Here is a 26,569-nt window from a genome sequence, read left to right as displayed (position 1 = left end):
AACTTGTACTTCTGATGTTTCTAGTTAGCTCTAATATTGTTAAAATGGGGGCTACAGTTTGAGATCCATTAGGATTTGTAAAATGATGATTTACTAATTATCATTTCTTCTGAATTTCTTGCTAAGCAGGCACTCTACCACTTGATCCATGCTCCCAGTCCTTTTTTCCTTTGGTTATTTTTCAGATAGGGTCTTACATTTCTTTGCCCAGGGCAGCCTCAGACCAGAATCCTCCTACCTATGGCCTCCCACTTAGCTGGGATGACATGCCACTGTACCCAGCTTATTGATTGAGATTGGATCTTGCTGAGATGGAGTCTTCCTTTTTGCTCAAGCTTGCCTCTAACTGGGATCCTCTTGATCTCTGCCTCCTGAATAGCTAGGAATACGGGTGTAAGGCACCGTGCCCTGACCTTTTACTCACTTTTAAAATAATGCTTTAGTTTTCTAGCAGTCTCCAAAGGTGACCAATAAAGCCTTTTTGGGTGGTGTTTGTTTTCATAATATTTAATTTGATCCATTGCAGTGCTTTGTATTTTTTAGTGAATCCACTTTGGTGATTGGGAGTCCTTTGAGATTGGTTGCTATGTCCTTTTGACATGACTTTAGTTGTCTTTCGGGCACCAAAATGTGCCACTCCAGGCATATTTCTTTCCCAGAGCCATTTTCCCCAAGGATCCCAGTTTGTGTCACTGGTCTTCCTCATTTCTAGGTCTTTTCAAGGAGGAAAGCCAAGACATTGGCATGTTTTTCTTGTTCTAAAAAGTAAAGTAATACTGAATTTCCAATTCAGATTAAATTTTATATTGTTTTTAACATTTATATCTCCTGTGGTAAAAATTCTGTTTCCCGATGGTCTTACTATACTTAATTGCTTTATTTTATAATGGTTTGGAAATAACATTACCAGCTATATTACTAACAATAAAACTGTTGAATGCAGTTTTATTTCTTTGAATTTTTTTTACTTTTAGGTTACATCCTGTGTTTTAAAGTCTATGGAAGTAATTCTTCTGTAGGTGATTATGTCACCAACTGAATATATAATAGATTTAATTTCTTTTATTTTAAAGATCTATGATTGTGTTTTTGTTTTAATTTCTAAAACATGGGGTAAAATACATATTCCAAAATCAAACTTTAAAACAAAATAATTCCTATAATTCTAGCCTCAGTTCCTGTTGCCTCTCTTCTGTTTTCTCCTTCCCCATAGAGTAACCATTTTTAGTTAGCTTTCTTTTTTTTCTCATTGTTTCTTTTTGAAACTGTTAGCAAATGTAGATGTATTCATATCTCTTCCCATCTTATGTAAAAGGTAGTGTGCTGTTAACCATCATTTTATACTTTTTTGTTGCTGTTGTTTTGCTTTTGAAATAGGCTCTCACTATGTAACTCCTACTAGCTTTGAAATTTGCTAGGTAGCCCCAGCTGGCCTTGAACTTAGTGATCCTCCCAAATGCTGGGATTGCAGGCATACACCACCATGTCTGGCTTGTCTTCATTCTTTTTAATGGCTGAAGAGGAATCCATTGAATGTGTGTAACAGTTTATTTAACCATTCTCCTGTTGATAAACTTGGTTGTTTCTCATCTTTAGCTTAATGCTACAATGAGAGGCCATTTGTGTGTCTTCGACCTGAATACTCCCTTTCCCATTATACATTTAATTTAGTGGGTACTTTCTGGGAACAGTACATTTTTAAATAACTCCTGGAATTATGCTTGGTTCTCCATTCTGGATTTGCCTTTGAATCCATCATGTAGTCTGTCCAACATCATGTCTCCATCTGTATTATGAAGACAGTTGTTTTGATTTTCAGCTACAGAGCCTTTTAGGCCTAGAAAGAATTCAGAGGGGACATAATAAGCAAACTCAACTGACAGTTGTGAGAGAAATATCAGGAAACTTCAAACATTTTTTAAAGAGTTGACTATTTCTTTAATTTATCCCATTGCTGTCATCCCAGTCCTCTACTCTTTTAAAGTACAGTGTATTGAAATACAATATATATGGGAAAATATGCAGACCATAAACCTAACAATTTCACAAAGTGGATACACTTAAGTAATCAACACCCAGCTGTAGAAACATTACCAGTATCCTGGAAGCCTACCTCATTTCCCTTTTTAGACACCTTCCCTCACCTCTGGAAAGGGTAACCACTATCTTGACTTGGTCCACTGTGGATTAGTTTGTTTGTTTAACCATACATAAATGGAATCATATTGTAATTGTGTACTTGTATTTATGTGTGACTTGTTCAACATATTTCAAATTTATCCATATTGTTGCATGCAACAGTTGTTGTTGCTGTGTAGTAGCTTGTGTGACTGTATAATAATATGTTCATTCTTTTATTAATTGTTTTTTTGGTAGTACTGGGGTTTGAACTCAAGGCCTCACACTTGCTAGGCAGGTGCTCTACCACTTAAGCCACTCCATCAGCCCTTTATATCCATTCTTTTGATGGAGAATTGTTTCCAATCAAAGGGATGTTTCTAATTTTTTACTATTAATAGAATGTTGGTGTGAATATTCTTATTTCTTTTATTGGAAATATTCTGAACATTTTAATGGTTACTCTTTAAAATTCCTAATCTTTGGAGTATACATTATGTGAAGATAATTCTCAAGTTCTACGGAATGTATTATATACCATAAATTGTACGCGTGTCAGAATTATATAACCAACTTCGATATAACTGTGAAATGTATTTATCCTTTATCATGTAGAGGATATAGGTGAAATCAGACCTTTTCATGTAAAATAGGCAAAAGTCCACTAGTAAGCTGTGAAAATAACTTCTTTTGCATTGTGCTAAAGTAATTATAAGTGCCAGAAATAATGTGTGAAATGCTGGTAAGTAGAACCAGGTGAGATTTTCTTCAGTTAGAGGAAGGAGGATTACAGACAGATACAGATAGAAAAAGGATTCTGGGGAGTGGGAACAATATGAATTGTCACAAAGATAGAAGATCACAGATCTATTCAGGGAACTTTTGGGGGGGAGGGTACAGATTTGCTTGCAACTAGGATTTGCAAAAATAAATAAAGTCCTGATAGTAGAGAGTGTTATACCAGTAAATTTTTGTAAATAGTAGGTGGTGCCTGGGAGTTTGAGAAATAATAATATTTGAATGTGCATGTGGTTCTATTGACTACAGTTGTTAACCGTGACCTTCAATTTTAAAAGCGGCTAATGAAGCTATAGTTAGTGTAGGCAAAAGCACACATTTCTTATGCTTGCATTCAGTAAATGTGTCTACTTTTTAAAATACAGAACTTTATTAGAGTATAATTCACCTAGCATACAACTGACCCCTTTAGAGTATTTATTGCAGTTGTTTTTAGTTATCCATAAAGTTGTGCAGTCAAAACCACAATTTTAGAACATCTTCATCACCTAAAAAGAAAGTCTGTACATATTAGCAGTAACTCCCAATTACCCAGCCCTCTACCACACACCTTTTCCAGGTTTAGACAGCCAGAATATACTTTCTGTCTCTATAGGGATAATTTGAAAAGTATCCCTAAGATACACAGACACAGAAAGATTAGAAACAAAAGGTTGGGAAACTGATATCCAGACAAATAATCAAAAGAAAGCTAGTGTAGCTTCAGTCACATCGTCAAAAATAGACTGTAAGACAAAAAAAAATACAAGTGGCAAATAAATAACCAAGGCTTAATTCATTAGAAAATTATAACATGTTTTAGGAGCATGTAAAGCAAAAATTGTCAAAGAGAAATGGACATGTTTACTTTTACAGTAGCAGTTTTAACATATCTCTCCTACTTATTGAAGATAAAGCAGCAGAAAAATTAAGACTAAAAAAATGTGTTAGAGTTAGGCATTGTGGTGCACTTGTAGTCCCAGCACTCATGAGACTGAGGCAGGAAGGTCACAAGATTGAGGCCAGCCTAGACTACATAAATGAGATCTGCCTCAAAAAAATTAAGAGAACAAAACCAAATCAACATTCCCGTTTGCTGTAATGTACATATACTGAAACCTGCACTTGGCAATTGGAGGAAATGTGATCTTTTCATAGAACAGTTGCAGAAAGAATTTGAGTCAAAGGAGAAAAACCCCTAAGTGAAATTAAAACAATTAGAACCAAATTATAATATCAGATTTAAAAACTTGAGATATAGCTAAAATCTTACTGACAGTGAAATTTATAATGCTTGTATAAGAGGAAAGGTTTAAAGTTCACTAAGTGCAGTGTTCTACAGAAGGAGCTGGAAAAGGGGAAACAGTCAGATGTGGTGGTACGTGCTTGTAACCCCAGCATTCAGGAACTCAGCCTAAGCCAAAATGAGACCCTGCCTCAACTAAATATAAATAAATAAATAAATAAAAAGGAAAACAGAAGGTAAAGAGCCAAAATTAATGAAAGAAAAAAAATGTAGAGAGGGTCAAAAAATTGAAAATTTTCCTTTAACATATATTAACCCAGTAAAAATAAAGAAAGTGAGGCTTAGAACATTAATATTAAGGATAAAAATGGAACATTTCTATAAATGCAGAGATAAAAAGATATGAGAATGTTATTAACTTTGGGTATTTTTTTTTGTTTTGGTTTGGTTTTTTTGCCATCCTGGGGTTTGAACTGGGGGCTAATGCTTGCTAAGCAGGCACTCTACCAGCCCTGTTTTGTGTTGTTTTTTTTTTTGAGATGGGGTCTCACAAACTATTTCCCTGGCTGGCTTTGAACTGCTGTCCTCCTGATCTCTGCTGCCTGAGTAGCTAGTATTATAGGCGTGAGGATTATAGGCGTGAGCCATGGGCACCCTTCTGCTTATGTGCCAGGCAGAATTGTAAGGACTTTAATTCATTTAATTCATTTAACTCTATAAGGTAGGTAATTTTATCCTTATTTCATGATGAGTGAACTGTGGAAGCAGAGAGAGATAATTTTCTCAAAGTTTAACAGGTAACAAGACATGGAGCATGCTATGTCCATGTGTTAAATATGGTTTGTCCCTTCCAAAACTTGTTCTCGAGTTTAATGACTATTTTGGAGTAATAAAAGGATGGAAATTTAATCCAGCTGTGCTGTTTAGAGGTGAAGCTTTTGGGAGGTGATTAGGATTAGGTAAGGTTATCAGAGTAGAGTCCACATGATTGAAATATTGGTGATTTTATAAGAAGAGAGAAAAAGACCAGAAGAGAAACATAAATGTGCTTGCTATCTCTCACTATGTGATACCCTGTGCTCCCTTTGGGCTCTGCCGACAAGAAAAGTTTATTGCTAAATCCAGTCCCTTACCATTTGACCAGAACTTTGTGCAAAAATAAATGTCTTTGCTTTATAATTTACCCATTATGTGGTGTCGTATTTATTAACAACAGAAAGGGGACTAATATAAAACATTAAGGAAAATTAATGGAAGAATTCAGCTTCCATTTATGGTAAAATTTTTCAGCGAAATTAGAAAAGGAATGTCCTTAATTCTAGAGAATGTTTGGTAGATTAAAGGTGTCCTCCAAAATCAAGCCAATATACTTGGGGAAAGAGCAGTTCAAACAGATTAACATTAGTTTGGCAAAAGCCAAAAAACTGGAATTAATAATATGAGTAGTGAGAACCCTTTTTTGTCCTAAATTGGTGAAGCCACTTTGGAAAGCAATCTGGCATTGCTCCAGGCAGTTGTTAACTTCTCAAAGAATTTTCATGTAACTTTCCATATTTTCTAGCTTTCTACTCAGGACCATGTTACTGTTGTGGCCAATTGGCTCTAAATGACATTTACTTGTATTGTTTCTGGACTGAAGCTTGGAAGCATGGTGTAAGTTCTTCATGCTGTCATCTGTGTAAACAACCCTTATCCCTAACTCACCTTTTGAAAGGAAGCTGCCCTAGAGAGCAGCTGAGCTCACAGTGGACCTTAAGCTACTGTTTGTGTTTGTATTCTGTCCTTCCTCCTTCTCTCCTGTTCCCCCTTACTATCTGTGTCATAGTATATCCTAGCCTATTCTGACCAAAGCACACTCCCTTGTATGGATTCTAGAAAGACAGTCTTTTATATGTGACCAGGAGAATGTTAATAGGATCTCCTATGATGTCATTTCTGGGCTGTAGTGTGAAGGCCCCAGAAAAGGAGCCATTGTGTCTAGAGCCATAGAAACCAGTCAAATGATTGTAATGCTTCAGTCTGATAAGTAATGTCTTCTTTTCAGCTGAATTAGCTGGGAACCTATCAGTTATGCTTTGAATTTATATACTTTTCTGTTTCTGTAAGAACTAGAAATTTGGTTTCTCATTTTGTGACTACCAGATGAAAAAAAGGGGAGGAGAAGAGAGGAAAGACAAAAACTAATTGCTCATATCTCTGTGACCAATTTTGAGTTATTAGTAAAATTAATTAATTCCAGGTTTAGATCATGCTCCCCTTATAGAAAATTAGAACTGTTTTTGATTCTTTTTCTTTTTTCTTTATGGTACTAGGGGTTGAACTCAGGGCCTTGAACTTGCTAGGCAGGCACTCTACTGATTGAGCTACGTGCTCAGCCCTTTTTGCTTTAGTTACTCTTGGGATAGGGTCTCATTTTATACCTGGATCAGCCTAGACAGCCGTCCTCCTATTTTTCTGTCCCACCTGGCTGGAATGACAGGTGCACACCACCAAACCCCTGTTTTTATTGGTTAAAATGGAGTCATACTAACTTTTTGACCAGGATGGCTTTGATTTAGGATCCTCCTGATCTCTAACTCCCAACTAGCTAAGATTATAGGCATAAGCCAACACTCCTGACCTTGGTGCATTTTGTTTTTAAGCTAAGATATTTGGTGCTAGTCACCTTCTTAATTATGTCCTTTGATGTGTCTCTAGTCTTATAATTTAATTTTCTTTGTAAATCAATTTTATTGAAATATGTTTTAACTACATAAATGCTAATCGTGCCTTTTTATTTTCTGGTGTTTTTGTATATGGGGTCTTGCCTGTTCGGAAGAGGCTAACTAATCCCTACAGATAGCAAGGACTGCCACATGAGGAGTAGGTCTTTCATATGCAAACAACAAATCTAGAACCTTACCTCCCTAATACTCATACTTCTGGGTCACAAATCACTAATCACCCCAGGAACAGTTACCAAGGATATTCAGTATACCTGGAGGCCACTGATCATCCATGGCAGCCAGTCCTAAATCTGCTCACCCTTGCCACGTTTTCTTTTCGCACTCTTTTCCTTCTAACCCACCCTGGTATTTCTCCTTGTGGCCATGTGTGAACTACTCCCCTAAGGCATATATAATGTATCTTATTTCTAGAAAACTGTGAGTATAAACTTCTTCTTTCATTTCACCCATTTCTGCGTCTATGTCTCCATGTCTAACATACCTAATTACAACAAATCCCCAGTATATTTTAAAACAGTGTATGTGAATGAATTTTGACTGTTGTGTATGCCTGTGTAGCATAGACAGGATTTTGTATCATCCCAAAAAAGTTGCCTTGTACTCCCTTGTAGTCAGCCATCCTTGACCTCCCCCCTCCCCATACCCCAAAAAAGTCCCTGGTCCACTTTCTGTCACTATAGATTAATTTTGTCTGTTCTAAAATTTCATGTAAATCAAATCTTGCATATTCTTGAATCTTTGTCTGATTCTTTCACTCAGCAGCTTGGGATTTTTTGCGGGGAGGGATTGGTTTTTGATGTTTCTGGTTGAGGGAGGAGGTTGTACTAGTGCTATGCAAGTACTTTACCACTTGGGCCACACCACAGCACTTTTTCACTTTAGTTATTTTTCAGAGAGAGTCTCACACTTTTGCCTGGGCCAGCCTTGGACTGTGATCTTCCTATGTATGCTCCCTGCATAGCTAGGATTGCAGCTATCCCTGGCTCATTGTTTGAGACAGGGTCTTGCTAACCTTTTTTGCCTGGGCTAGCCTCAAACCATGATCCTTTTTCCTCCACCTCCCAAATAGATGGGATTACAGATGTGAGCCACTACCTAGCCCTCAGCAACTTGCTTTTGAGATCATGTTGCTGCTTGTTTAGCCTGTTGCTTTTTATTAATGACCAGTATTATATTGATATTCCAAAATTTGTCCATCTGTACACCAGTTTTGATCATTCCCAACATGAGGGACTATTATGTGTAAAGCTGCTGTGAACATTCACATATAAAGCTTTGTATAACATTTCTGTTGAATGAATACCTTTGAGCTTGGTTATATGCAAGTATATTTTTAACTTTGTAGTACATTGCCAAAGTGTTTTCCAAAGTATTATACCATTTTAGTTCTTACTAGCAATGTATGATAATTCTAGTTATTACCAACAATTAGTATGAATCTTTTTGTTTTTTTTTTTTTAATACTGGGGTTGGAACTTAGGCCTTCACGCTTGCTAGGAAGACTCTACTGGTTGAGCTACACCTGCAGCCCGGTATCAGCCTTTTCAATTTTAGAGAGTCTGTTGGGTGTGAAGCAGCATTTCTGGATGCCTTGGTGATATTGATCATGTTTTTGTGTTTATTGGCTTTTCATGTATTTTCTTCTGTAAAGTGTTCAAATATTTTTCCCCTTTTAAAATTAAATTATTTGCTTTGTTTTTTCTTTGTGTTTGTTTTTCTAGAGGTACTGGGATTTGAACTCAGGGCATTGCACTTGCTAGGCAAGCACCCTACCACTTTAGTCATGCCTTGTTTCTGTGGTTATTTTTTAGAAAGGGTCATACTTTTTGCCCAAGCTGTCCTGGACTACAATCCTACTACTGTAGGCTTTCAGCTTTTTTCCATTGAGATGGGGTCTTGCAAACTGTTCTGCCTGGGCCGGTCTTGAACCTCTATCCTCCTGATCTCAGTCTTTCAAGAAACTAGGATTATAGGTATAAGCCCCTAGTACCTGACTTAAGTCATAAGATTTCTTTATTTATATTTGGATGAAAGTTGGTTTTTTTTTTTTTTTTTTTTTTGGTGGTACTGGGATTTGAACTTAGGTAAGTGTTCTGCTACTTAAGCCACACCACATTGCTAATTATCTCCAGTCTGTGGTTTGCCTCTTTACATTTTAGTGATATCTTTTATAAAGATAAGAAGTCTTAAATTTTAATAAAGCTTAGTTTATTCTGTTTTTCAAGTTTTTTTGTGGTGCTATTTTTTTTAATTGCTGTGGTGGATGACATTATACATTTACAGAAGTTCTTACAATATATCAAATATATCACACTTGAATCTACCCCTCCATCATTCTCTTTATCCCCCTCCCTCCGCAGCCATTCCTGGAATAGTTTCAACAGGTATCATTTTTTCATTTACATACACGTGTACATGGTATTTGTACTATATTCACCCACCCATGCCTTTCCCCACCTCTTTCCCCCTCACACTGGTACCAACCCGCCAAGGCAAGACCTGTTCTGCTCTCTAGTCTCTGATTTTGTAAATGAAGAAAAAAAAAATGACATTTTTGTATAAGATAGCTACCCAGGGAGTTTCCTTGTGACATTTTCATGTATTTTTATATATTATTACCCTAATTGGTTCATCTCTATTTTACTCTCTACTTTAGTCCCCCTTTTATGGTGGTCCAACATTTTTCAAGTTTTGTAATTTTTTTTTTGAGTTATAAGAAAAATTTTTACAACCCTAAGGTCTTGGCATTTTTTTTCTATTTTCTTCTAGAAGTTTGCTGTTTCTGATCTTTTGTGTTTAGGTCTATGACTCATTTTGAGTTGACCTTTATATATGAAATTTGATAGGGTTGAGTTTCATTGTTTTCTACATGAACATAACACTTTATTCAGCGTCATTTTTCTAAGAGGTGTTATCTTTTGATATTTGCTTAATTAGAATCCAGTTACATGTATCTCTCTTGATACATTCTAGTTCGGAGGGAATTTTTTGAGGGATTTTCAGAAGGAATCAATAAAATTACCATACATTGTATACTTGAAGTAGTATATGATTATGCATGCTTGTGTGATATAGAAAGAATTCATAAGGTTTTATTCTAATAATCAGTCAAAGCACAGTGCTCTGTACATACATGTTTAGCACATCAGAACGCTTGCTTTGGGACTTAGACTTAGCTGTATTTAAAACTTGATAATGCTTCACTCAGCTCGTCTAAGCATTCTAAGGTGTCAAAAGCAAGAGTACCCAACCTCGAAAAACCTAGAATCCAATGGCAGAGATTCTGCATATATCTAAAATGAAAACATATATTTGATAATATGTGAGAAAGGGAGTAGCTTTTATATTCTCATTTACCAGTGGTTCTCATCATAGAGTGTACATAAGAATCACCTGTGGACCTCTTTAAAACTCCTTCATTCTCAGTGTTCTAGGGGAGATTTTTGGGCCCGTGATTATATTTCTTTGTAAATGGGCGTAACTTGTTTAGTAGCAGCAGTTGTGTGAAGGTGAATCATATGTCAGGTTGTTCATTGAAGCATTATTTGAAGTTTCCAGTTAAAGTTGCTGTGCCCATAATTACAGGATTGATCATAAGTTATTATTTGTACATCCGAACGTTGGGCAGGATGTCTTGATATAAATTTCCACATATACTGAGTTTTTTCTTTTTTCTTTATCATGTATTAGTAACATGAGGGGATTTCATTGTGATGAGTTCATACATGTGTAGCATGTATTCTCAGTTTTTAAAAATTGCAAGACAGTTTGCAATATGATCTCCTTTTGCAAATGTGTGCATGTTCTATAATATTTGTGCATGTGTAAGAAAGTCTAGAAGAAAACACAAAAATGTTGAGAATGATTATATCAGGGAGAAAGATTGTTAAGATAGACTTTTTCATATCTACTTGTTGATTGTTTTAATTCCCCTGGCCGAAAAATCTCTTGGTTCTGTATTTTTTAAAAAATATAATTGAAGGAAACCAACAAAAAGACAAAAAGTTAAAAAGATACATGTGTAGAAAATAAGTATGAAAATTAAAACTTGATCAAGGCAGGTATGTTGGTACATGCCTGTAATCCTAGCATGTGGGAGATGAGATAGAGGCATGAGATCATGAGTTTAAGGCCAGCCCAAGGTATACAGCAAGACCCTATATGAAAAAACCAAAAGAGGGGAGAAAAAAAAGACTGGAGGCATGGCTCAAGTAGTAGAATGCTTGTCCAGCAAGCACAAAGCCCTGAGTATAAACGCCAGTACTACCATGATAAAATAAATAAAACAAAACAAAACAAATTGCGACGATCAACATGACCAGTAAGTGGTAGAGTGAAACTGTAGAATTATCAGACTCCAAGGGAGAAATTTTTCAGAGAAATACTTACAATGGAATACAAAGTTTAGCTTATTTTCAGTAGAAAAAATTTAATTTGAATTTTATTAATTGTATTTTTTTTCTCAGTTCAGTCTATGGATTTTTGTTGGACTCAGAGATTCACACTTGCTAGGCAGGTGCTTCTACCCCTTGAGCCAGGCCCCCAACCCATTCCTATAGAGTTTTTAAAATGAACTTTTCATTGAAGAATAACATACTTTACAGAGTATACAAATATTAACTATTTAACTCAGTGAATTTATACACAGTGCCAAGCAACTAATACCCAGCTCAAGGAACAGAGTATTGCCTGTTTTCATGAAGTCCCCATTATGACCCACACTATCCTGACTTCTGACATCAAGGATTAAATTTGCCTGGTTTTGAAACTCATACATATAGAATCATACATGTGCACTCTTCCTTGTCTGACTTTATATATTCTTGCACTCAACATGATGTTTTAATTTATCCAGTGTAGCCTGTGTAGCCTAGTTCATATATTATCATTGCTGTAGGACAGGATTTCCTATTGACATTTTAGATGGAATAATTATTTCTTGTGAGAGCTTTTCCTGTATGTTGTAGGATGCTTACTAGCATCCCCGGTCAGCCTCCACTCACTCGAGCAATTAGTGCTTTCCAGTTGTGACAGCCTAAAATATTTCAGACATATGTCCCCTAGGGTCAGAATCCTCTCTGAGCACTACATTAGTACAGTGTTCCATTTCACAAGGATACGACAATTTGTTTACTCACAAATATTGTTGATGAATAGTTGGGTCATTTGCAGTTTGGGGTTTAATGAATAATGCTGCTAATGAACATTTTTAAACAAAGTGGGGTTTTTTTGGAAGTATGTATGCATTTCTATTGAAATATGTGCCTCAGATTGAATTTCTAGGTCATGAGATAGATTTCACTTTATTAGATTCTGCCACATAGGCTCTTTTAGATTGTGTAGGAAAACAAGCCAAACATTCAGCCACATTATTTTACAAAGTAGTTGTATCTATTTTCACCCTGACACTCATGTATGAGAATTCAATTTGCTTCACATCCCCATGAGGCTTGAATTTGAATTCTGAGTTTTCGAAGTTTAGTGCCTTTATCTTAATCTTTTTGGTGTTCCTGCATATATGACACATATAAGAAAGAGGCCAGTTGCTGAATGACTAAGACCTGAGTTCTGGCTCTGCTTTGATGTCCTTTGGGCCTGATGTTATATCACACAGCTCTGGCAATTGATTAGCCATCAAGGGCTGCCCTTTCCAGAGTTGGTGACAAGGTCTTTCTTCCCACCAACTGCAGAAGCTCTGTAGACAAGGCGATGTTTTCACTTTCTTGGTTAGTTTCACATCCTAACATAACTGTCAAAACTAAATGCCAGTAACTGTATGATTTCAAATTGTTTTCAAGCTTTGCCAGTCAAGTAAAACTTGTCAAACAAATGAGATTCTCTTATTTTCTTTTTATGTTGTGGCTATATTTTTACAGAGGGATAGACATCTCTCTGTGTCTCTCTTTTGGTAACACTCAGCTCAGCTCTTCCAGATATTCTGCATATTCCTTAAATGGTAAACAGGCTGAATGCAAACATGCCTTTCCTGGTTTTTTGTTTTAAGGCATCACCATTGTATCATCATTATCATCATCGCCATTAGTTGCTTTTATTGAAGAGTTATTTATGTATGTATATGTACTTTATATATATATGTATAAATTTGGGATGAAATTCACATAACATAAAATTAACCAGTGGTATTTGGTAGATTCACAGTGTTACGTGACCACCACCTCTCGTTCCAAAACATTTCCATTACTCCAAAGAAAACCCCTTGTCCATTCAGGAGATCCTTTTTCTCTTCCTCCTCACAGTCCCCTGGCAACCACCAATCTGCATTCTCTTTCTTTGGATTTAGTTATTTTGAATATTTTATGTAAATTGAATCACATTTGACCTTCTTTAACTTTTCTTTCATTTAGTGTATTTTTAAGGTTCATCTATGTTGTAGCATGTATCAGTACCTCGTTCCTCTTTACAGCTGAATAGTATTCCATTATAGTTGTGTGTGTGTGTGTGTGTGTGTGTGTGTGTGTGTGTGTTCACTGATAAACATTTGAGATGTTTTCCACCTTTTGACTATTGTGCATGGTGCTGCCATGAATGTGAATGTACATGTATTTCTTTGAAGTTCTATGAGTCTTATACACAGATTGATTCATACATTTAACACCACTGATAGACTGATAGCAAACAACTCCTTTGCCCCAAAGAACGCTTTTATGCATGCTACCCTTCTGCTTTAAAATAGATCCTTTGCCTGCCTCTGACTCCTGGCAACTATTGCTTTCTTCTCTGGCTTTATAGCAGCAGGAAATGTAAGTAGTATCTTAAATATTATGTTGTTTGACTTTGCTTAAGTATTGTAATAGGTTTCTCAAGTTAAATTTTAGAACTGGGGATAATGTTTTAGAAATCAGGGATTAAACATAGTTCATACTTGAATATTCACTAAATCCAGTTTTTCCATATGAATTTTGATAAGAACCAAATTAAAATTACTAGCATAAAATTCTCTACTACCTAGGGAGCAGAAATAACTGGCAAGAATGCTATTTTTAAAATTCAGTATCAACTTATATGATTAATTACATAGATATTTTATTTTTAAATGAAATGTTTCTTCTCCTTACTGTTTTTGTTGTATATGTGTATAAAAGATACTTTGAGATTTTACATTTTCTTCTGCCAAAATCTTCAGTTGGATGTGTACTGATATGTTTACACATTAATTTTAAAAGTGCAGAGGAAAGTTTATTCAGCTTTTCTGAAAGCATAGCATGCACAATAAAATAACTGTTTGCCAGGAAAAAAAAAGCCTCTTGTTGTCTTCTAGTACCAGTTGGTATTACGTAGGTTTGTTTGCTGTCTCATATCTTATTTATAGTTGTTTGGAAATGGAAACTAGATGCTAAACAACACTAACATCCCACTGCAGCTTAACTATGCATTGGAATCTTTATTTGATTATAGTTCTTTTTACCTGCACAAATACTTCTAAGAAACTGGCAACTTGCTTAGGTCAAACCCATTTGTATATACTTTAATGCTGAAACGATAGGTATTATATCTAAATGTGTTCAGATGATATTTATAAAAGCTATGTAGCATTAATAAATTAGAAATCAATAGAAGATATTTTAGGATCCTCAGGTTACCGAGAGAGAGCATGAGGAAATGTTTATCAGATAGTTCATCTGGCTTTGGAAACTTCCCAGACCCTCTTCCTCTCAAGAGCTTCTATGGGGAGAAATCTGAAGTTTGATGTCTGTCTGTTTCTTAAAGTATTCCAGAGCTATACTAAATACTCTAGGGCAGTAAGGATTTGCACGTGTTTAAAAATTATGTTGATAATTTGTTGTGTGTCTGTTCTTTTCTTGGTATTTGGTAGTTAGCAGCTATCTAACCTTGCTGTCCTTTTTCAACGTGCAGTCCTAAGCATTGGGATGGCTGCATTTTATACTGGGAGTGACCTTTGCGAATTGTCCTGATTACTGCTTCATATGACAAAAAGCCTTTGTAAATGAATTTTTCAAAATCTTGCAGAACATAATGGAAAACTGTAAGATTAAAAAAATAGGTTTCAAAAGTCAATCTGAAAAGTTAGCGCTGTTAGTGTTATGCTTTAGAGATAACAAGATGTGTCATATCTGCCTTTACACTATTTGGACAATAAAAAACTATTGTGACTTGTTTTTAAAAAACATAAAGGAATTAAATAATTGACTTAAAGTATATGTTTTATTCATTTACTCAGTATACTTTGGGTAGTTTTTTTTTTTTTAATTAAATGCCAGACACTGTATGCTGGGCCTATGTTAAAAAAAGAAAGAGGGAGGGAGGGAGGGAGAGAGAGAGAGAGAGAGAGAGAGAGAGAGAGAGAAAGATCTTCTAGCTAGGGTAGAGTCCTTTTTTTTTTTTTAAACTTGAAATGCCTTTATTAAGCATTTTACAGAGTTTTCGCCTGAGCACATAATAGGCAATTACAGCATAAAGAGGAAAAAACACACTAACACAGTACTTAACTAGGATAAAATACTCCACTACAGAAAGAAACAAAAGTGCAGTATTTTAAAATGGTGTATTGCAATGAAGTACGCCCCATTAATGTCTCATTTTAAAAATGGCTACAAGTGCTACACTTTACAGTTTATTAACATATGCATAAAGCTGAAGAATGTAATGTGAAATAACAGTGATGGTGGGGAAGGAAGATGATAGGACAGTGGAGGTAAGAGCTATGGTGGAAGAAAAAGAATAAAGTGTTATGGAAAAAGTAGAAATGAGGAATAGAAAGAGTGTAGCAATCCACTTTAATAGATACAGCTAGGAAAGAACTGGAAATCTTGTCAGTTGATTTTTATTCATTAGCTTAAATTACCAAGACATTATTAAGAATAAGTCATGCTTGGAAGTATAGCTTAGTACTTTCTTAGCATGTGCAAGGCTCTAGGTTCAATCCCCAGCAATGCAAAAACAATCTGTTTTATCTACCTACGTACTTACCTGCTTGCCTGCCTGCATGCCTGCCTACCTACCTACCTACCTTCCTACCTGTCTACTTAAATTTTCTTGAGCATCCCATATCATCAGTCTTCCTTCCTTCAGCCTTTTGTGCCCCAAGCTTGTCCCTTGGCTGAACACATATTTTTCCTTGTGGAATCATTGCATGGAGTGGCATTCTTCATCATTTTTCTGCCAAATATCCCTTTGGCAGCTTGGTAAAACACTTCTCAAAAACGTGTTTATAAATACTTTAAAATGGAATATATAGGATTTAAAGGAAAATCATTCATTATGTTTAAATAGTTGTCAGAATATTAAATCAGTCCTCCTCCCTTCCCAGCTTCCCTGAGAGCAGATGCTGTAGTGCCTTGGTCTCACATTTTCTTACTTTCCTCCTGTTTTCCTTCTTTTTCTTCTCCCCCTTTTATGATTTCCCCTTGGTGGTGCTTCCCCTAGGCAGGGGCAGAACTGGGCTCACCCCACCCATCTCGGGCCATCATGGTACTAATTCACCATCTGACCCACTATCTACAGCTGTGCCCAAGTGCCACAGCCTGGATACCCTTTTCTCAGTCCTCAATTGTCCTGGTCCTCATTCTGTACACTCTATGTGCCCTTAAAATGAGGTGCTAATTAAAATGAGGATGACCCCTTGTCACCACTGTGAGGCCTACACCTTTGCTGGAGGAGGAAAAGGGACTGAACCATGGGCCTTGTGCATGCTAAGCACTGCACGCTCTACCATTGATTGAGTTAGGTAGCTGTATCAAGCTGGTCAGCAGGCAAATCTAAAGGATAAAGTTTCCAGGGCCTTTGGAAAGCCAGAGATTGTCTTTCCTATTGGAAAAGGCAATCTCTAGGGAAGCCCAAATGTGGAAGGTGAATGTGCTGAAATGTGTACAAATCAATGTTTATCTGTTCCAAAGAGATGAAGTAATTTAGTGGCTGGCCAAAGTCAAGTACCAATTCATATTTTACCCAGAAGCATTTGCTTTGACTAGCAAGCAGTCTTTTGGACAAGTTTTTAGCTACCATAAAGGCCCACCCCAAATAGTTGGAATTGTATTGCAATCAGCTGTTTTTTCATAGCTGCCAAGATGGTTAAGAGGATGAGAAAACTCCAGTACTGAAGGTAATAGCAAGAGGTAGTTTTTTTGGCTATAGCTTTCTGAAATTTTGAGAATAGGGAATTATTATTCTTGAGAATGTAAATTGGAATCTTCACACTGCCACACCATTGGATTTTCTTCACATTTTCTTTCATGGTGTTGAAAGAGTAGGTCTCAGTTACTTTTCAGTTTACCCAAATTGAGCCTGTCTATAAACATTTGGCAATCCTTACCAAACAACTACTTTACTGTATCACCTACAAATAACTTCTGAAATTCTAAGGATCCGTACTTGCGCTGGACATATTTGGAAATAGAGAAACTCATTGCTGATTGGCTTCCTCACACACAGATCAATAGCTCCCAGTTGATCCACTGTCAGGAGCTGGTGGTACATCACCTTTCTACCCTGTAGTCTTCCCTGCCTCTAAATTCCAGTTATGTCTACTGTCCCCTGAAGCACACTCTCGTGACCTGTTCAGATTACATCCCTCCTGTCTCAAGGCCCAGATTTCTCCAAGGACAGCAGCAAGCCACAAGTGGCAGCCAGAGGTACAGCAGGCTTCTAACATCATCTTCCAGTTGCCCGTGGGTGCAAGCACACTTGTGCTAACTGTAAAGTAGAAGAAATGAAGTGGATGACTTTTATGATGGAATCAAACAGTTTTTATAATGCAAAGTGTTTCAGAAAAAAATGAGTTCTGTGTGTGGCACTGACTTCTCAAGATAAGACGGACAAGCTTCCCCTTCTCCACCTCTGCAGTGGAGTATGTACCTCATTTACAATTCATTAAATAACATATCTACCTGTGGATCTAATAAGTATTGTAATTTTGAATATTGATGAATGTAAATAATTTTCTAGATATCTGCACCAACATTAGTGTGGTGAAACTGATTCCTTTTGGTGGCCAAAGTTACAGATCTGCCAATACCAGTATTTTTTTTTTTTTTGCCTGCATTTAAAAAGAAATACTAAATTATAATTAGAGGCTGGTAAAAGTAAAGACAACATTCAACATTTTTCCCCATCCAAATTCACTGACATATGGAATCATAGATCCTTTGTTTTTGGTGAGGGGGTGGATAACGACTGGGGTTTGAACTCAGGGCCTCCTGCTTGCTAGGCAGATGCTCTACCACTTGAGCCATTCCGCCATCTCCTAAATGATAGATCCTTTAGGTTAGTAGACTCCATATTAAGAATCTCTGCTCTCGAGTTCTTAGTTTAGGCTGTGAGACTGACACTTGAATGAGTGGTTACAGTTAGTAACTGAGGAGAGATTTTATCTCTTTTATCTTTGCATTTTCTTAGTCTCACAGTACCCAGTAAAAATGTTAAGCAGATGACTACAATGTGCTCTTAATAGAAATAGATACAAAAATCTTGGGGTGCATATGGGGGGTTACATATTCAGAGGTTACCTCTTTCTTTTTGAGGAGGCAGTATATATAATGTCAGAGTATCCATATAAAAGAATGGTAGGAAAGGAGAGGTTTGGGGTTTAAATTATAAGGGCATTTTCGTGTTTATTAGGCAACTGGGAACTAGCATTGGTATGATACCATCAATTTTGTGTTTTAAAAAGTTGACTCATATTCTCACATTGGACAGAGTGGGGAAAAATGGAAGTGCAGGCCAGAGAAGCACTGTTGCAGTTGTTATAAGTTAGAGAAGGCAGAGCCATGATAGTAGCTGAATCATGGGAAAGGAAGCGCAAATAAGATGACGATGATGATGGTGGTTCAACACTTAACATGGACTGTAAAGGAGGGGTTGTGCTCTGAGTCTACTTTATTGGGAGACTGTGGCATGAGGCATGGTAGTTGTAGATGGTAGTGTTGTTAAATGAGGCAAGGAATACAGAGGGAGGAGTACATAGTGGAGAAGATAAGTTTATTGTAAGTTAAGTTTCAGATAGCATGAGATTTGGGTAGGAGTTTCTTAGTAAATGGAGCTAGAGATCAAGATTTTGAAATCTTTCTTTTTTGTTGTGTTTGAGGTTTAAACTCAGGGCCTGTGCTTGCTGTGCTGGTGCTCTACTACTTGAGCCATGGTCCCGCTCCCCCCTGCTTGCTTGCTTGCTTGCTTATTTATTTATTTGTTTATTTATTTATTTGAGATAGGGTCTTTCTGTATAGCACAGGCTTGCCTGAAATGCACTTGTGTGGCCCAGGCTGGCCTTGAATTCCTGCCTTAGCCTCCTAAGTGTTGGAATTACAGGCATGTGCCACCATTCCCAGCTCTTGCTATTTCACCCTAGATCAGTCAACTATCTTTTGATCATTATAGTTTGTGAAGGTTTTTGTTTGTTTGTTTGTTTTCTTGATACATAATTTACATGCAATACATGCACTCCTTTTTAGGTTTATAGCTTGATGAGTTTGACAGATGTGTTGTCCTATAATCACCACAAAAAAGTTGAGATATAGAGCATTTCCATTACCCCAGAGTTTCCTTGTACGCCTTTTGTAATGATTCTCCCCTACTCCCACATCCAGCCCCTGACACCTTATCTGATTTTTATCCTTATAGTTTTGTGTTGGGGCTGGTGGAGTGGTTCAAGTTGTAGAGTGCCTACTTACCAAGTATGAGTGAAGCCCTGAGTTCAAACCCCAATACTGCAAAAAGAAAACACAACCAAAAAAACCCTATATATATATATATATGTGTGTGTGTGTATGTGTATATATAGTTCTGCCGTTTTTCAGGCTGCCATATAAATGAAACCATACATTGTATAGCCTTTTGTTCTAGGTTCTTTCACTCTGTATAAATGTTTTTGAGATTGTTCCATGTTTACTGCGTATTTCAGTAGATTATTTTTGTTGCTAAATAGTATTCTTTTGTATGTATGAAGATTCTTAAAAACATAACTGAATTTAGAAAGCTAGCCAGGAAGTGGCAATTTGTTAGATACTGGCTAAGATTGAGGGTATCAGGGAATAGAGTACAAGGAGTTGGTGGTGTCAGATGTGTATAGGCTGAATGAGACTGCACTTAGGATATGTTTTCCTAACTTTAGTTTACAAGGAAAGGAAATTTGGCAATAACATAACAATGAATTTTTTTAGAGATAAATAGATGGAAGAAACAAGTCAAAATTACAAGAAAGAGGTAAGATTGCACAAGAGACCAAAAAGAATGAGGTTAACTCTATAGACTTAGGAAAAACACCTTTCCCTTTAAGGTACAAGAGGAGGTGGTATGCTTGAGTGCTGTTGTAGTTGAATCTAAGGAAAATGGAAGTGATTATGTTTGGATATTTGTAAGCATCTATGTGAAAGTAAATAAGGAATAACTGATAATTTTACAGAAGACTTTCAAACAGAGTTTCATCTAAGTATATATTAGAGATTCTTTGGGACAGCTTCACCTTGATTTCCTTTAATGCCTTAGGATAATTACATCATCAAATTGTTTAAGTTTCTTATTTCTATACCTGGATTACTTTTAAATGTATTATTCTTTTTTAAAATAAATTTATACATTTATAGTATACAATGACGTTTTGGTATATGTATACATTGTTAGAATGATTCGGTCATGCTAATTCACATATCATGAACCCTACATACTTATTTTTTGTGCTAAAAACATTTAAAATCTGCTATTAAGCCTTTTCAAGTATATAATACATTATCATTAATGATAGGATGCTATTTGTTCCTCCTGTCCAATGGAGACTGTACCTTGAGTATCATTTCCCCATTCCCTGCTGTTTGTAATCACCATTCAAATCTCTGTTTCTGTGAGTTTGACTTTGTTTGATTTCACGCATCAGTGAGATCATGCAGTGTTTGTCTTTCTATGCCTGGCTTATTTCACTTAGTGTAATATCCTTCAGGTTCATCTGTGTTGTCTCAGATGACAGGATTTCCTTCTTTTTAAAGATTGAATTCTGCTGCTGTTGTATTAGATGAAATTTTCTTTATCCACTTACCTATTGATAGCACTTGGATTGATTCTGTATCTTGGTTATTGTGAATAATGCCACAAAGGACATTTGGAGTGTAGATTTCTCCTCAACATATGTTTTTGATGGCTTTTTAAAAAACATATATACATACATACATACATACATACATACATAACACACTCAGAAGTGGGTTGCTAGACCTTATGGTAGTTCCATGTTTAATTTTTTGAGGAACTGCCACACTGTTTTCCATAAATGACACTTTTCATGACTTTACTAATTTACATTCTCTTCTACAGTGTATAAGGTTCATTTTTTTTTCTACTCTTCACCATCACATATCTTTGATACTAGCCATTTTAATAGGTATGAGATGAGATCTCATTGCAGTTTTAATTTGCATTTTCCTGAGAATTCGTGATCTTGAGGGTTTTTTTATATACCTGTTGGCTATGTCTTCTTTTGAGAAATGTCTGTTATGTCCTCTCTGCTGTCCTTTTTTTTTTTTTTCCAGTGTTGGGGTTGAATCCAGGACTTTCTGCGTGTTTTCCACCACTGAGCTACATCTCAGCCCTGTCCTCTTTTTAAATCGAATTATTTGTTTTCTTGGTGTTGTGTGGGTTCTTTACACATTTTGGATATGATTCTGTTACCAGACGTATGGTTTGCAAATATTTTCCCCACAGGGTTATTTTGAGGAATTGTTAGCATTGTTCTAGCACTACATTTAATTATTTACCAGATCTTTTTGATTGTTGCTTTTTTCTCCTTCTTGCCTTTTTTTTGTGTGTGTGGTACTGGGGTTTGAACTCAGGGCCTTGTGCTTACTAGGCAGGTGCTGTACCACTTGAGCCATTCCACCAGCCCCAGTTGTTAGTTTCTTGAATCCTTTTGCTCCATTTTCATTGCCATCAGCCTAGGTCCAGTCCTGATAATTTAGGTGGATTTTCTCTGTTACTTTTATTAATGGCTCTTGTATTGTGTTACTCCCTGAAGAAAAGAATCTGATATTGTCTCTTAGGCTGGTTTTTTGTTGTTGTTGTTGTTGTTACTGTACTTTTTGCTTATGTCTGAATATTTTATAGATCTTATCATTAGAGAATTTCAGTGGATGAGTTTTGCTTCTCCATTATTTTCCAGATCTGAACACAAACAAGCTTTGGGTTTAGTTAGTCTGTGAACCTGCTGCTTACATTTTACTCAGATCTTTTAAGTCCTAGTCAGCGCTGTGCCTGTCTCCCCATATCACTGTGCTGCTTCAAGTCTAGAATGTTCTACAGAATTTAGGATACATTTCATGTTATAATAACTTGATTATGTAACAATTGATGTATTTTTTTACAGTCCCTATCTTCTTAATCAGATTATAGGCTCTTCCAGGTCTGGGATTACCATTTTTAATTCAATAAAAGCCATTTATTTTACTTTTGTGTATAATTAAATGTAGATATTTGCAAAGCTAGTACTTCTGCAGTACAGAATTAAATCAGTATATTTCCATGTCTTTTATTAATCTGTATGGTTCGCTTGGCACACAGTAGGCATCTAATGCAGTGTGTTAGGTGAATAAAATGCAATTAACTAGTAAATAAAAACTATCATTTTGTATTTAAATATGGGAGGCATTGTGCTAAGTGCTTCATAAATATTAAGCTCCTTTAGAGTCTTACAACAATTGTATTAAATAAGTATTGATATTTACCTTAGTACTTATAAATATTTACCAGTACATCTAATAAATGAGAGGACCAAGGCTTGTACCTTAATCTGCCTCCCTTTAGGCCACTTAGTTACTGTGCTGTACTCCTCATAAAGTGTGTTTATGTGAACTGTGTATTTAGGATTTCTATGTTTACATTAAACATTATAAAACTGTCTCAAATTTAAGAGTGTGGTTATAAAAATGAAGCTTATTTTGTAAATTTATACTCCTGAAATACAGCATAGCATCCAAATGATACTGTTATTTCACTGTCAGTAAGAAGTCTGATTTGCCCATAAGCTGTTTAATAAAATTTAAAAATTTCTAATACATAGGCAGTCACATACCACTTAATGATGGAACACCTTCTGAGAAATGCATCGTTGTAGAAACTTTAGAGTATAATTAGATAAAGCTACATGGTATATGTTAGTCACTTGACATTTGTTTTTTGGTGTTGCTGGGGTTTGAATCAGGGCCTCATGTTTGCTAGGCACACACTTTACCACTTCAGATACTCAAGAGTTTGGTATTTTTGAGATAGATTCTTACAAACTGTTTGTCCAGGCTGGGTTCGAACCGCCGTCCTCCTGATCACTGCCTCCTGAGTAACTAGGATTACAGGTGTGAGCCACCGACCCTGCTTCATATTGCCTCTTAATGGAATCAAGAGATAAGAAGTAGAAGGCTGCTACCAATGTAAAACAGTTTACTATTTTATGGTAAACTGTTTTTAATGAGTAGGAGTTATGTGCTAAGATAATGGTAAAAAGCATAGTAAATACATAACCAATAACAAAGTCATTTACTAGCGTTATTGAGCATTCTGTACTCTGCACACTTGTACGTGCTACATATAGTCTTATAGAACTGGCAGCACAATAAGATTGCACCAGCTATACATGAATGTCTGAGTATGTGTTGCCACATTATGAAGACTACAGTACCACTTAAGTGACAGAAATTTTTAGCTCCATTATAGTCTTAAGGGACCACTATTGTATATGCAGTCCAGTGTTGACCAGAATGTTATGTGGTGCATGATTATACCATTGTTAGAGAAAGTGACTTGTATAATGCCAGTTCTTCAAATTTTCATCCAATGTCTTTTGTAAAGACAGGAGAGGCTTTTAAAAAAAAAAGCAATTTTGTTAGTGTATAGTTGTATAGGGGGATTCGTTGTGACATTGCCATATATGCATACAATGTACCCAAGTTTGGTTCTTCCCCGTGGAGAGACTTTTGAGTGAAATTTCAGTCTTGTTGTTGTGTCACCTGACAGTCTTGTGGTTTCAGATGAGTATGGTTCATGGCTATTATTAACCTGGGTTGGCAGTTGTGCATCACTGGAGTTTTTAGGGCTTTTGAAAAGTGGAACAGCTTAGTACAAATAGGATACCAGTAGTGTACAGTTTAATTCAAGATGTTATTTTCAGATGTGTTAACATCAAAATTACCCTAAATCTGGTTATAAATTTGATGATATATTTGCTTTAAAATGCATGAAGCAAGTTTTTAAGTGCTAAGATGTTAGATGAACTTATTTTATGAAAAATTAATTTAAATTATATTAAATAATTTTAGTTGTCAGAAGACTTCTTGAATGTTTTAAGCAGGTATATTTAAAGATATATAGTTTATAACTACTATATATTAGTCCTTGGTGTATGTGCGTTTCATGATTTTCTCTGTCATTCACTGTTTTTCTGTTATTCACTCACTATTCTTTCTCCTTATGTTTGCATAAGAGCATTCATTGCAGATCTTTGGACAGCAGTTTGTTTTGTGTGTTTTTTCTGTAGACAGATTTATATGTAAATTTTAAATTAAAACTTAACATAGTATCAGTATATTGATCATAATCCAGTTATTTTTATAGCTACTGTTTTCTTTTAATTTTACTGACATGAGCCTGAATTTATCTGGTATTATTTGGGGTTTTATTATATTCTTCATCTCTCCCATCTTTTCCCTATAGTGCTTAGGTTAATTTGAAAAGGTAAACTAACCACTTCTCAATCTGAGAGGCGTTTCTACTGTTTACAAAATATTCTTGAAATATACGGAAAGCAAAACTCGTGGTTGTCTTGTCACTCATGATCATACTCGCTTAGCAGAATTTCTTTTAAACATTTCTTTAATGTAACACATTAAACATTAAAAATTTCTGGACAATATTGTAGGATCTAAACCAATCAGAACACTAGACTACTTCAGTTGATGCAGGACTGCAGGAATGACCTAACCTTCCCTCTTAATCACCACCTTTCATCCTTTATTCTTTGAGAGACTATATTTTTAACAAAACCCCTAGGCAAAAGTGTTGTAGGCATTTGTTCTGATATCTTTTGTGTTCTGGGAATTGGTTTGTTGTGTAATTCATTTGTTCAGTGTTGCATGGAGTCCTATAGTGAAAAGAATGCAGTTGCACTGTGGTACAGTTACAGTGATCAAAGTTTTCTGACCTGGGACAATTAGGCTACAACCTGTTCCTGGCTAAATAATGTAGGGAATTACCCACTCTGACCGAATAGTCAAGTGGAGCTAAGGACAATTTAAACATCTTATACAGAAAGAACTTCTTGTCAAAGGTCAATAGAAATGGGGCTGGAGGAGAAAAGACTTTAGAAAAAAATTCTACAGAGTGGAGAAAAGAGAACATTAAGCTGCAGACTCAGAAAAGCATTTGAGTTTTGAAACTTTGAAGTTGGAGTCAAAGTAATTTATGAAATAACTTGACATCCTCAACAAGATACAGGGAAAAATGGTTTCTGAAATAGAAACAATGCAATAAGGAGATACTTGACAAAGAAGATATGAAGTAAGATTCTGTGTAATGGGAGATGGGAAAAATAAAAATTGCACAGAAATGAAAAATTCTCTGGCAGTGTTATAGGGTTGTCAATAAAGAATAGAGCTGATACTTGTGGAAATTTAATGAGTAGCATGAAGGTCATATATGAAATTCTACTGGAATGCAGAGGAAATGAAAATATGAAGGAAACATCACCAAATGGACATATAGAGTTTGTATAGATAAACTATTGGAACAGAAGTAAATATCAGATACATAAAGTAAAGATACCAGAATAGGAAAAATACATGTATATATAGATGAAAACATTTTATCATGTTCAAATGATAGACTAAAAATAGTGTTAATTGCACAGTGCAGGAATGGGGATGAAGCTCAGTGATAGAACACATGCCTAGTTTGTTCAGGGCTTTGTGTTTTTGATCCCCAGCACTGTTGGGGTGGGAGGCGGGGCAGAGATAGAAAAACATGTTTTCCTACTAAAAAGTGTGGAAGAAATTGATTGGCAATAGTTGGCACAGACCATATGCTCACAGTTATTTTTTAAAATGCATAGTAAACCTATCAAAAGGAAAATTAGAAACTCTTATGTGCTACAAGTAGGCCTTGCATGGAAAAAGTTAGTTGAAATGAGGAATTTAAAAATTATGCATGTTGTTATGTATTATTTTTAGCTTAAAATATATAAATATGCATTCATTTGCCATTCTTTTGCTGGTCAGTATGTTTTCCAGAAAGAATGGTGAATACTATTTCACTATCATTGGATCAAAAATTAAATTGCTATATAAAATAAAAATACATTTAAGACTATTATTACTTTGCTTTCAGGAGATACATGTCAAAATTCATTAGGTATGAGCAGATTTCTTTAGAGAAGAATATGCATACAAGATTTTTAAAAATTCAGAAACCTTTACCCTTGTACAGAAAATATTTCTCCAATTGGCCATGGTGCTTTTGGGTTCTGAGGTGGCCAGCTCTGGGCATGTTGGTGTTACATTGTAAAATCTTTTTTACTTGGCTTTTGCAGCCCAGTTGATCATACCTATCTTCCTCTTTTTCTTCTTCCACCTTCACCAAACTGAGAATGTTTTTCAGTACTTGGTGTGTGGGGGGGGGGGGGTGGGGGTGGTTCCTAATTCTATAGGCAGAGCTTTTGAAATTTGACTTCTCTCTTTTCTCTGTTTCATACAGGAACATAGGA

The 26,569-nt window shown here is 35.9% G+C and overlaps 1 protein-coding gene and 1 pseudogene across 3 annotated transcripts in view; both read left to right on the top strand.

Moving 5' to 3' along the window:
- Fnip1 (folliculin interacting protein 1) overlaps nt 1-26,569 on the top strand; it is a 154,885-nt gene that overhangs the window by 7,730 nt on the left and 120,586 nt on the right. The window lies entirely within an intron of this gene.
- Nucleotides 15,176-26,431, top strand: LOC141417861 (cyclin-I-like; annotated as a pseudogene).

The sequence above is a fragment of the Castor canadensis genome, chromosome 16 (genome assembly GCF_047511655.1).
Source record: "Castor canadensis chromosome 16, mCasCan1.hap1v2, whole genome shotgun sequence".
Classification (NCBI taxonomy): Eukaryota; Metazoa; Chordata; class Mammalia; order Rodentia; family Castoridae; genus Castor; species Castor canadensis.
This window is presented reverse-complemented; position numbering and strand designations above follow the sequence as displayed.